Source organism: Otolemur garnettii, unplaced genomic scaffold (genome assembly GCF_000181295.1).
Source record: "Otolemur garnettii isolate 467f Iridium unplaced genomic scaffold, OtoGar3 scaffold00051, whole genome shotgun sequence".
Taxonomy (NCBI): Eukaryota; Metazoa; Chordata; class Mammalia; order Primates; family Galagidae; genus Otolemur; species Otolemur garnettii.
The window spans coordinates 5,227,535-5,241,007 of record NW_003852446.1 but is presented as its reverse complement, the minus strand read 5'-3'; the positions used below and the strand labels follow the sequence as shown (position 1 = coordinate 5,241,007).

General features: G+C 42.4%; 1 protein-coding gene and 1 pseudogene across 4 annotated transcripts in view; one reads left to right on the top strand and one right to left on the bottom strand.

Annotated features, from left to right (window-relative positions):
• The window catches only part of SH3KBP1 (SH3 domain containing kinase binding protein 1), a 357,471-nt gene that overhangs the window by 39,446 nt on the left and 304,552 nt on the right, over window positions 1-13,473 (top strand). The gene's annotated exons all lie outside the window — the stretch shown is intronic.
• On the bottom strand, window positions 6,086-6,408 carry LOC105887166 (annotated as a pseudogene).

Below are 13,473 nucleotides of genomic sequence, written 5' to 3'. Positions count from 1 at the left end.
GTTTCATAGTAGGGCTGAGTACTTGGGATACTTTTTCTTCCATTCTTGAGATACTTTGCTAAGAAGAATATGTTCCAGCTCCATCCATGTAAACATGAAGGAGGTAAAGTCTCTATCTCTCTTTAAGGCTGCATAATATTCCATGGTATACATATACCACAATTTATTGGTCTATTCATGGGTCAATGGGCCCTTGGGCTTCTTCCATGACTTAGCAATTATGAATTGGGCTGAAATATACATTCTGGTACAAATATCTTTGTTATAGTGTGATTTTTGGTCTTCTGGATATATACCTAGTAGAGGAATTGTAGGATCCAATGGAAGGTCTAATTTTAGTTCTCTAAGTGTTCTCCAAACATCTTTCCAAAAGGAACGTACTGTGTTTCCCCGAAAATAAGACCTACCCAAAAAATAAGCTATAGCAGGATTTCTATGCATTTGTTAAGTATAAGCCCTACCCTGATAATAAGACCTAGTGATGGGCGTGGCTATGCAGTGTATCTGCATAGCCATGCCTGCATTTCAGTGCGGAGCAGTAAGGAAGACTGGAATACCTTTTATCTGCCACAGCTCCTTTCTCTGAGCCATTTGCACTTGTGCGGGTGCACATGTGGTAACTGAGGTCTCAGGCATCCTATTGTGCACGTGCGAATGGCTAGGGGAAAGGAGTTCACACATCACTAACACCAGCCCCACCAACAAGGTTGGCTCCCCCTGTCAGGTTCCAGAAGCAGATGATTTAACTGTATTTGAATAAATGTAGATTGTTGTATTATACTTAATAAAAATAAGACAGCCTCTGAAAATAAGCCCTAGTGTGTCTTCTTGAGAAAAAATAAATATAAGACAGCGTCTTATTTTGGGGGAAGCATGATATTAGTTTGCATTCCCACCAGCAGTGTAGAAGTGTTCCCTTTTCTCCACATCCACACCAACATCACTGGTGGCCCTAAGTCATTTTTGATGGTTTCCTTGCTTTCTTGGTTTGACTAGATGGTCCAGCCTGATCACATTTCCTGCCCTAGACCTGGAGTTGGCCATTTCACCAAGGTTACCCGGCATTCCTTTAGTAAAAAATGGTAGAGACTAAATGTAATTATTTCTGAAAAAATTACATGTTGTTCTTAGAACATCTTTCTAGAAGTCTTTTGATGTGGGTCTTCTAGAAGTCTTTTAGCTGTTTATCTTTTAAGTTTTATTTATTTATTTATTAATCTGAGACAGTGTCTCACTCTGTCACCCAGGGTAGAGTGCCATGGCATCATCATAGCTCACAGCAACCTCAAACTCCTGGGCTCAAGTAATCCTCCTGATTATAGCAATTACTACCGTGTTTCCCTGAAAATAAGACACTGTCTTATATTTATTTTTTCTCAAGAAGACACACTAGGGCTTATTTTCAGGGGATGTCTTATTCTCTGCGCTGAAATGCATGGTGTGGCTATGCTGCAAATCTGCCACATCCATCACTAGGTCTTATTATCGGGGTAGGGCTTATATTTAACAAATGCATAGAAATCCTGCTAGGGCTTATTTTTTGGGTAGGTCTTATTTTCAGGGAAACATGGTATGTTGATAGACTCATAATTACTATCTAATACTGTTGGTGAAACTTACCTTGAAACCATCAAACCACCCTCCCTAATAACCTACCCATTATGGTGCTGCAAATATGCTAGATGTTACTTCTAGATGAGATGTTGGCTAGCTCTAAGAAGTTATGCTTATGACAGTTTGAAATTCTTGACTGCTTTGAAGAACTGTCATTTTGCTGTTATCTTCTGCTTTTAATCCTGTGCATTTGTCTCAGCTCTCACCTTCTCAGATTCTCAGCATCTTGTCAAAATTATCCTTGTGTATTTCTACCCCCTCAACAACAGGCATTTCTTGAGTGCCTGACTCAGCTAATCACTTGAAGGAGAAAGATGCATTGGGCAATGTGACTTTTCTTTCTGGATGCCCACAAGCTTTAGTTTCACATATCCCTTCTGCTTTCCTGGGGCTTACAATATCGGATTTACTCTATCTGGGGGTATAAATGAAGCCTGAAGTGGGACATTAAATCTGCCCAAGGAAGGCAGTGAAGGTTTGCTGCGGTTAGCTGTCACCTTCCTCACTGTCTACTTTTTGTCTTACCAGACAGTGCATTTCTTATTAATAGAAGGCCATATGGTGACTCAGCCCTTGCCCACCACCCACTGTGCCGACCACATTTTTCTGTGGAATTGCTTTTAATGTCCCTCCTTTTGATTTGGTCCCTGCCTCTTAGTGCTGATTCAGCTTAGCTAGGCTGTAATCAGCAGAAAGGCTTTTGCTTTTCTTCTTTCCTGCATGTCCAAATATAAAGTCAGCCTCCTGTCCCTCCACTATCCTCAAGAAAAGAAGAGTTGCTTCCCATTGTAGTCCTTTGGTATCTTGTAGTGTACAGCTCTGTGAATTTATTTTGAATGAGATAGTTTAAGCAAATCTTTTAGATACCTTATCTATAATCAAATGTGTTTCAACCATCCACATGTGTGTCTGTCCAATAAAAATTGTTCCATGAAATGAGAGGGTATTGGGGAGGTGGCAAGGTTTTCTAATTATTTTATTTTGCATCATCTGTAAGCAAATTAATACATAGTATAAGCAGACACTTAACTGTGTCTTGTTCTGTTTTCAAGTTTACATATTTAGGTTTGCCCAAAACCTTTGAGATACTGTCAGTGAGAAAAATAGGGGGATCACTTCCCAATCAGGCACCTGTCTTTGGGTTTCCTTTGAGGCTAAGAACGAGGTTATGGAGTCAGGAAAATCTTTACTCTTGGCTCGGCGCCTGTGGCTCAAGTGGCTAAGGCGCCAGCCACATGCACCTAAGGTGGCGGGTTCGAATCTAGCCCAGGCCCGCCAAACAACAATGATGGCTGCAACCAAAAAAAAAAAAAATAGCCAGGCATTGTGGCGTGTGCCTGTGGTCCCAGCTACTTGGGAGGCAGAGGCAGGAGAACTCTCTTGAGCCCAGGAGTTGGAGGCTGCTGTGAGCTGTGATGCAATGGCACTCTACCCCAGGGAGACAGCTTGAGGCTCTGTCTCAAAAAAAAAGAAAATCTTTACTCTCTTCAAGCCATTTTATTACTTACTGTCAAATATTTATGTAAAGCAGCATTCAGGTTCTTTTTCTTTTCTACCTGAATTTTTAAAAAAGATTTTATCTTCTTTAAGTGGCTAAACTATTTTGACTAAACTAACCTTTTATTAAATTGGCTTTCTAAGATGCAATTTAAAAGTCTTTTTCTATGCTAAGTGCAGTGGCTCAAGCCTATAATTCTGCACTTTGGGAGGCTGAGACAGGAGAATCTCATGAGGCCAGGAGTTCAAGACTGGCCTGGGCAACACAGTGAGACCCTCATCTCTTAAAAAAAAATAGGTTTTATTTTTTTCTGGCCAAATTAATCTAATCCAGTCTGTCTAATGCATGTTTTTAAAAGAACTCTAAGGCTGTAAGGGTTACTTTGAGTTCGGAAGTGTTTAATAGCTCTTTGTTCTTGCTCCATGAGCTTCTGTTCCAAAGACAGGCCCTAGTGCAGAGGCCTCAGAAAGCAAGCTGTGAGGGACTCAAGGCCCCCAGGCTTTGTGGGGACTTTCTGTCCAGGCCTTGCATGGTGTTCTGATCTTTAACTGAAGGCTCTTCTGCTGTTGGGAGCATTGGTCATGGCAGAGGAGGGAGAGGAATCAAGGCTGACTACAGTAGCACTTGAGAGTCTTGGACTAGAAGGGGCATGCTTATTTGTGGCCAACTGCTCATGTTGATCTTCTACTTTCTCAAGCCATCAAGTCAAACAACAAGGCTTACACTTGCAAGTGCATTTTTTTGTGTGTGTTGTGGTGTGGTTTGATGTTAATGCTTTCTCAGGACACTCCTGGTGTCATATGGACGCACTTGATCATCAACATTTATTGAGCACGTACTATAAGCCAGACACCATATGAAGGCAAGATCTGCGTTTTTAGGGATGCCAGGAGGTGAGAAGGGAGGGTGTGTATTGGGAAGCCCTCCCAGCACAATGTGATAATGGTCTGTAAGAATAGTGGCTGTCATTTTTGGAGCAGCTTATGTTTGCAGGTGTTTCTAGATATCACTTCTCATCCTTGTAATGGATCATTATCTCATGATTTTTTAAACAAAGAAAATGGACTGAAGCATGGTCTTCTGCCCTGTGTCACACAGCTAGTAAATGTCTAAACTGTAATTCACTCCCAGGCCTGTGGGGCTTTCTCCTATACCTCAAGTCCTCTGTAAAGATGCTTAGAGGTGACAAGAAGTAGGAGAGATGGTCTGAGAGGCTGAGGTTTCGTGGGCCATTCTAGAAAGCAGCCACTGACAAGAACATCCTTATTGGGGCCTGAGGCAACCAATGATGGGCCTTCCTTTCCTCTTGCATAGCTGGGTTTATGTTTTTTTTTTCTTTCTTGATTCATTTTTTTTAACCCCTTCCCTGCCAATGACTCTTTGAGCTGCCACCGAGTCTGCTACAGACATTGTTGAACCCTGCCAGATGCCATCTGGCCAAAAGTGTGCTGCCTCCAGCCAAGGGAGAGAGTTCAGGCCCAGTGACTTTTTGTCATTGGGGTCCATGTCCTCAGCCTGTCCTCCTTGGGGAGGCTGTTGTTCACTTTCTAACAGATTCAAGCCTTAGAAATTACCCCCTTCTTGGTTTGGTGCCCCTTAGTGGTATATTTATGAAGACACCAAAGGGAAAGTATGGCTGGTGTGTAGGGGTGCTTTGCTGTACTTGGAGAGCCCCACAGCACATGCTGCTTTGACCTGGGAAAGTCAGGCCCTCAAAGCCCACAGTCGGACACTGATTGGAAAGCATTGGATGGTGAGAGCTTGGTCTTGTGCAGACATGTGTAGGGAAGAGTGTACACTTTTTTTAAAGTTGATGCATGAGTGTATTTATCAGGATTCTCTAGTTTCAAGTAACTCGTTTCAACTCTCTTAACGAAGGTAGGAAGAGGAATTGATCGTAAGGCTTTTAGGGTGTTTTATGGAATAGAAGGAGAAGCTAGAGAGTCAGGTCTGGGGAAGATAACAACCAAGCAGCTCTGGGGATCTCTGCCTCTTCTGAGAACCCTGGTGGGGTTATCTGTTCCAGCTATCTCCAGACTTTGTCACATTGCTGTGAGTCACAGTTAGGTTCTGTGCCCTGTACATTAGCTGGAAGAGCACAGGACATGTTGATGGACAGGCCCATCAGATTATATCTCATGGCAGAGGGGAAGTCCCCCCAAATAGTTTCCCCTCACTGAATGGGGAGTATTCTCTCCTTGGGGGGCATAAACACAGTTGGTCTAACACTTGGATGACTAAATATCTATAATTATACATTCCTAAATATACATTACACAGACTTCTAATTTTTATTTTTAAAAAAATTAAAATTTTTAAATTTTAGTTTTAAAATTAAATTAATATAGCTTTTAAAAAGCTATATTGGGGTATAAATTTCCATATATTTTAAGTGTGCAATTTAATACTTAAAAAGAAATTTAAAATATTTCTGTCGCCCAAAAAAGATTCCTCATACCCATTTTCAGTCAGCCCATGAACCCACCCCCAGCTCCAGGCAACCACTGATGTATTTTCTGTCTTTCTAGTTTTGAACGTAAGTTTCCTTATCTGTTCTTGTCTGGTATAACTTTTTCTGCCTATTCTAGAAACTATGCTGTATGTAGAAAAATAAAAGAACCCCAACCCAATAGCATGAAAGTCCATTACTGGTCTCAGGTTTCCCTGAGTTTTAGTCTGTTTTGTGTTGCTACAATAAGGTGACCAGATTTTAACATTGGTAAAGCGGGACACCATCGATGGGGGGTGTGGAGGTGTGTGTTCTTCTTTTTTTTTTTTTTTTGACCAATCTTAGTTTATTTATTTAAGCCATCTCCTGCCACAAGTAAAGGGATGAAGGGATGGAAGACTGGTAATCATATGATAAACGAAGGTGAGCTTAAGGTCCTGTACACTTTCTCTGGTCCACGAGCAGGGTAATGGTCCAAACTGATGCTGTGGTCCCCAATGTCTGGGTAGTGGTCTAGATTCTCTTTATTCATCTTCATAACCAGTTGGAAGCGGATTCACGTGAGGATTGTGGAATAGTATGGTTACCATCTCCTCAGGGAAAGGGCTTGGTCCTCATGCGAAGATGGGGGTAAGGGATGAACTCAGGTCTCGTGTTCTCCCTGGCGGGATTTCAAGTAGACATTCAGCATACTCACTCCCATCCCGGGAAGGGCGACGAAGAAGGTGAGGGCCCTCCACATGTGAGCTGAGCCCTCTTCCCAGTGGATACCACTCGACCTGGGCCGCCTCAGCTGTGGGCGGGACCGACCCCACAGCCCAGAAAGCCTAAACGCAGTCGCCGCCATTTTTGACCTGGACTACCTCCAAAAATCGGGACTTGCCACAGGACACGGGACAAATTGTTAAAAATCGGGACTGGCCCGCCAAAAGCGGGACGTCTGGTCACCTTATGCTGCAAAGGAAATACCTGGAGCTGGCTAATTTATAAAGAAAAAAGGTTTATTTGGCTCATGGCTCATAGATTATACAAATACGGCAGAAGCTTGAAACTTCCAATCAAGGTGGAAGGAGTAGGGGGAGCAGGTGTGTCACATGGTGAGGGAGGGAGCTACAAATGGAGGAGATTCCAGACTCCTTCAAACCACCCGCTCTCTGCTGAGCTAGAGCTGACAGAGATCTCACTCATTATTTTGGGAGGGCACTGAGGTTTCATGAGGGATCCCTCCTGCCCTCAAGATCTAAATGCCTCTCCCTGGGCCCCACATCCAGCACTGGGTGTCAGATTTCACCATGAGATTTGGAGGGGCCAAACGTCTAAACTATAGTGCCCTAAGTTCCCCTTTGGGTCTTACCTTCCCTCCTGTGAACTGTAATTTTTTTTTTTTTTTGAGAAAGAATCTCACTTTGTCACCCTTGGTCTAGTGCTGTGGCGTCATAGCTAGGGTGACCAGATTTTAACATCGGTAAGGCGGAACAACTTGGCCGGGGGTCGGGGCAGGGGACAGGGCAGGGGCCTGACAACAATGCAAACTTTGATAAGCAGTTCTCGGTAATCACTTCTTAGCAATTATTTGTTATTATTACAGTTTAACATTATAAAATTAACAAAAATAATATAAAACTCATATTCTGGCGAAATAGCCACATAGCAGCCGAAAACCGTATATTCCCTTCTTGTACTCTTGCCCGTTCCGCATTCTTTCCAAAAATCGGGACTTTTTAAAAACGCCGTGGGACACGGGACAAATTGTTGAAAAGCGGGACTGTCCCGCCAAAAGCGAGACTCTGGTTACCCTAGTCATAGCTCACAGCACCCTCAAACTCCTGGGCTTAAGTGATTCTCTTGCCTTATCTTCCCAAGTAGCTGGGACTACAGGCACCCACCACAATACCTGGCTATTTTTAGAGATAACGTTTTGCTCTGGCTCTGGCTGGTTTGGAACCTGTGAGCTCAGGCAATCCACCTGCCTCACCTTCCCAAGTGCTGGGATTACAGGCATGAGCCACCGCGCCTGGCCCTGTAAACTGTAATTTGAGAAAGCAGAGTCCTGGTCTTATGTAGCTCTCAATCTCTCTAAGCCTCAAACATGGAACCTTCTAGTCCTTAGTTCCTCATCTGTAAAATTCAGAAAAAATATTGACATGATGGTATCTAATGTTCTTTCTATCACTGATGATCAGCACTGATGATCTCATGATCTTTTTTGGTAAAATCTTTTTTGGCAAAAAATTACTTTTTATGTATTTATTTTAAATTTCAGGTTAAGATGAGGGTACAAATGCTTAGGTTTCAATATTTGCATTTGTTAGGTGAATTCCTCATTGTAGTTGTATCTGGCACCCAGGAGGTGCCATATACTGTTGCATTGTGCCCATTAAGTGGGAGCACATCAATCCTCCTCCCCTTCCCCTCTCCCCCCTCCCTCGTTCTCCCTTTCCCCTTTCCACCAACTTGAATTGAATTTTTTCTCTTATGTGGGTGTATATTAGATCATCTACTGGTTTCATGTTAGTTTTGAGTACATTGGACACGTGCTTTTCCATTTTTGTGATATTTTACTGAGAAGAACATGTCTCAACTCTATCCAGGTAAGCACAAAAGATGTAAAGTCTCCATCTTCTTTTATGTCTGAATAGTTTTCTATGGTATACATATACCACAGTTTGTTACTCCATTTATGGGTCGATGGACACTTAGGTTGTTTCCACATCTTGGCGATTGTGAATTGAGCTGCAATAAACAACCTAGTGCAAATGTCTTTATGATAAAATGATTTTTTTTTCTTTTGGGTAGATGCCTAGTAATGAGATTGCAGGATCAGATCAAATGAAAAAAAATTCCTTTTTGATTTTCTGTGTTCTCTTCAATGAGAGGGCTGAAACAAAACATTAAAATTAAAAATTTGTTCTTCATAATTCACAAAATAAGTACAAAAGCAATACACATGTAACATTTTTATTTCTGAAATGATTAAAACTTACTGCACTGAGACTTATGTATCACTGTGTATATGACAAAGGAAATTAATTGGAAACTTTCATTCTCCTTCATGCTTTCTAGTTTGTTCAAATATTTATTCAGCCAGATACGATGCTAGGTGAGGGATTTAGAATCCTGGAAAAGATAAGGGCTTTTCCCAGATGGAGCTTGCAGTCTGCTTGGGGTAAGTCAACATGAAATTGCTGCTTGCTGGTGAGAAGGACAATGTGCAGAGGCAGGGAGGGGCCTGGTCACAGCTGGGGCCTCAGAAAAGCCACTGCCACCACCGTGAGAAGTTGGCTGTGAGAAGCAGCTTGTCATCTGGCTCAGCCAACCGACAGTTAAAAACCACCCTCAAATATTTCATCTTTGAGGGAGGAGACATTCCAGCAAGTTTGAAGGTGCAGATAGGGAGGACGAAGTGTTTTGCATTTCTAAGCAGATCTCTATCTCCTCTGGCTCTGTCTTTTGTAACCGGGTTAACTGCACCTTTGGTTTTTGCAGAGACAGTAGAAGCAGCAAACTTGTGGAGGCTGGCTCTAGGTGCAGCAGGCGCTGGAGGGAGTTATTTTTGTGACACAGAAAAAAGTTCTTAAGTTTTTTAATTTATGGCATCTTTAAATATGGGATTTTGTTTACTGTTGTCTTAATTATACCTCTGATATATTTTATTTAGCTTAATGTTTTAATCTTGTGCTTATGCCTGGAGGTAATTTCCCAAAGGGTACCATTAAAAAAAAAATCTTAGGTAGTCTTTTGTCTTTGATAGCTTCTTAAGGGCACGGAAATGGGTTTAGGGGAACACAGACTTTTTCTGTTATGGGCTCTTATGAATATTTTTTGGTGTGTTTGTACAATCTAAGGTCTTTATCACCTGTTTGCCAAGTATTATCCTAAACCATTGCTGTCTAATAGAAATATAGTACAAGCCACACATGTAACCTTAAATATTCCGCTAGCCACATTAATAACTTTTTTGTTTTTTTTTGGAGACAGAGCCTTACTCTGTCACCCTGGGTAGAGTGGCATCGTAGTTCACAGTAACCTCAAACTCCTGGGCTCAAGCGATCCTCTTGCCTCAGCTTCCCAAGTAGTTGGCACTACAAGTGCCCACCACAGTGCTGGGCTAGTTTTTCTATTTTTGGTAGAGATGGGATCTTACCCTTGCTTAGGCTGGTCTTGAATTCCTGAACTCAAGAAATCTACCTGCCTTGGCCTTCGAGAGTGTTAGGATTACAGGTGTGAGCCACCACACCTGGCCAATAGCATTTTTATTTTTATTTATTTTTATTAGTTTGTTTATTTTTTGAGACAAAGTCTCATTTTGTTGCCCTTGGTAGATCGCTGTGGCCTCATAGCTCACAGCAACCTCAAAGTCTTAGACTCAAGTGATTCTCTTGCCTCAGCCTCCCAAGTAGCTGTGACTACAGGTGCCTGCCACAACGCCCAGCTATTTTTAGAGACAGGGTCTCACTCTTGCTCAGGCTTGCCTGGGGCAAAATTAATCTGAATAATGTGTTTATGTAACCCAACATACCCAAAATATCTTTTCAACATGCAATCTATAGAAAAATTATTAATGAGCTATTTTAACGTCCTGTTTTTCTTCAAATAAGTCTTTGAAACTTGGTGTACATCTTCCAGAAACACCCCAATTCAGATTCGCTATGTTTCAATTACTCAATAGCTACATGTGGCTCATGATACTGTACTGGCTAATGAAGTTCTCAATCTTTCAAAGTCTTGTAGAGGACGCAGGAAAAGGCCCTTAAAGGGAGTAAGAGAGACATAGTCTCATGATTTATGAGCTCTTAACAAAGCCATACACAGGTTTCCTCCACTTAGAGAAAACTGATATGTAAAAATATCATCTTGACAGGAAAGGTAAAGCAAGAAGTAATTATTCATGTTACAAAAGAATTAACCACAGGATCTTTAGTGCAAGCTCCTTTAGTGCACTGAAGAGTATGACTCAATTTGCAAAAATGTGATTGACACTTGCCATTTTAGTAGTGCCTTTGTTGGGCAGTGAACCACCTGCCATCAGAAAATTCAACCTGAGCAGTCAGCTTGTTGCAGGAAGATGAGGCCCAACGGAGAGAAAGAGCACCCAAACACCATAGTTATAAGAGGAAGGGCTTTATTCATCGGCCGGGAGCTTACAGCGTAGAAGATTTCCAAATGGCCGCGCTCCCGGACTGGCTTGGTCTTTCCCTTTTTATTGACAGTCAAAAAGTTCCACCCCACAGGCACCCTTCCCATTGGCCAGTTTGAATCAAGTGGGAGATGCTACTCCAGCCCCTACAGAACTACAGGATTTCACAGAACTTGGAAATTCCAAGTTCCAGGGAGTTAAGCCTATAAATTCCCAAGAGCTGAGTCACCATAAAGAGGGCCCTGCAGGTGCATCCTTGTGGTCTCCCTGAGAAGACCTGTTGTCCCAGACCTCACCCCTCTCTGGTATCCTCTCTCAAGCTTATCAGGTCTTTATCAACCACTGACTGTATGTGGTGGAAGCTTCTAGGGGCCATGACAGAACTAAGAACGATCCATACCCAAAACGCATTTAGCAGCCCTTGGTGGGGATGAGATACATCTGGGGATCCCTCAATGGCAGGGGCCAGGGAGGTGATGTGGTGGGTGGGAACTCTGCTGGGGCCAGAAGGCAAGGAGGATGCGTGAAGAAAGGGTATATCAGGAAAGACCAGTGAAATAGGATATTGGGAAGACTCAAATATTATGCAATTATGCTTTATCTTTGAGTCCCCAATCCTTAATGCCCAGCAATCCTCAGGGAGGCATCAATTAAGGTACGGCCTTGGGCTCATTGAAAGAGAGAAATCAAAGAAAAACAAGAATGCACTTCTCTACAGTTTGTCACGACAGGCAGCAGCTGTTTACTCCTTGGTCAACATCTACTTGAACCAGATTCCTTTTGCCCTCTTCTCAGTTTATTTCAGTAAAGCTCACATAGAGAAGAGAGAAAATACAACTTGCTCTTTAGGAAGGAAGAAGAAAGACTGTTGGTAGTTTCCTGTGTCTCGGAAAGTACATAGGGTTTAGGTTTACCATATTCCTTGACCAGATCCCTGTTCTCCCCTCCTCTCTGGCAGGCATGTCCCAACTCTACCTACCAGCCTTGTTTTTATATTCTAAGTCAGAAAAGTGATAAGCTTCCATGGTGATTGGCCGTGGGGAGCCTAGGTCAGAGATCCAAGCCCTTTCGATTCTTGTTTAAAAAATAATTGAGGCTGTGACCGTAGCTCAGTGGGTAGGGCACCGGCCATATACACCCAGGCTGGTGGGTTCGAACCCGGTCCTGGCCAGCTAACCAACAATGACAACTGCAATAAAAAAAATAGCCAGGTACTGTGGTGGGCACCTCTAGTCCCACCAACCTGGGAAGCTGAGGCAAGAGAATTGCTTAAGCCAAGAGTTTGAGGTTGCTGTGAGCTGTGACATCACAGCTCTCTACCCAGGGTAACAAAGTGAGACTCTTTCTCAAAAAAAAAAAAAAAAAAAAAAAAAAGAAAAGAATAGAGTATCTCCATGTATGTTTATTTATTGCATATGATACTGTACTAATTAAAGATTGAGGAAACCCCAGAGAAGCTTTTAAACATTTATTATTAGCTTAATGAACATTTGGAAAGCATAAGATTGAGTATTGTATGGCTTTAGACACTGGTGGAAAATGAAGACATTTTCTTCATGGATTCAGGTACATAGTTTTTAAATATCTTGCCAATCCCAATGGTTTGACACTCACACCTATGCCAAATGTGGAAGTAAACCCGTATTACAGATTATCTTGATAATTGAGAAGTTCTTTTTGTGATCTCCCTGTAAGATATGATTGGCTTGTCCTTATGATCTCCTTCTAATGTGACTGCCAAAAGCTTCCACCAGGAGCTGAAGTGGTAGCTCCACCATCTTCTTGGTTTCTTGGCTTCATGTTCAGTAATGTTTACAACTCCTACTTTTCTTTATACAAATCTTTTCAGGCAGCTAATAATCCCTTTAGTGAGAGTGATTTTAATTAAAAGGAGTAATACCCATACAGAGGCTTTGCTAGGAGGCATCATAGCACTGCATGGTACCCCTCCAGGCTGATGGCCAGTGCTTGCTCGGGTAGTGCTCCTTGGTTCTGCCATCCCTCTGGCTGCTTCCTGGCCCTCAGAGGACCCTTAACTGTGTGACCTAGAGACACAGGATGATGCCTGGATGAAGGAGCCAACGTCCTTCTGTAACTGGAACAATAGAGAAGTTAATTTTTTCTCTTTTTAAAATTAAAGTAAATAGACATTCTAATTTTTTCTCCTATCTCCCACCTTTGGAGAATACTGGCTCAGGAAATAAACTTAACTTCTGTGATGAGCTGCCAGTTCTTTAATTGGGAAGATGGGCATCATTTTATATATTTTTTTATATATATATATATATATATATTTTTTTTTTGAGACAGTTTCAAGCTGTTGCCCTGGGTAGAGTACCATGGTGCCATGGTGTTATAGCTCACAGCAACCTCCAACTCCTGGGCTCAAGCAATCCTCTTGCCTCAGTTTTTCTATTTTTAGTAGAGGTAGGGTCTCACTCAGTCTGGTCTCGAACTCATGAGCTCAAGCAATCCTCCCGCCTTTCCCTCTCAGAGTGCTAGGATTATAGGCATGAGCCACTGTGTCTGGCTAGGCATCATGATATTGTGAGGATTAAATGGGATAGTATAGAAAAAAGTGTGAGACACATGAACAATGGTTACTGTAGTCTCAGTTCCCATAGCAAAGCTTTAATAGATCAGTATCTAGGTGACTTTAAGAAAGTGGTGTTTTGGCTCAGCGCCTATAGCTCAACTGGCTAAGGCGCCAGCCATGTACACCTAAGGTGGCGGGTTCGAATCCCCAGCCCGGACCCGCCAAACAACAATGATGGC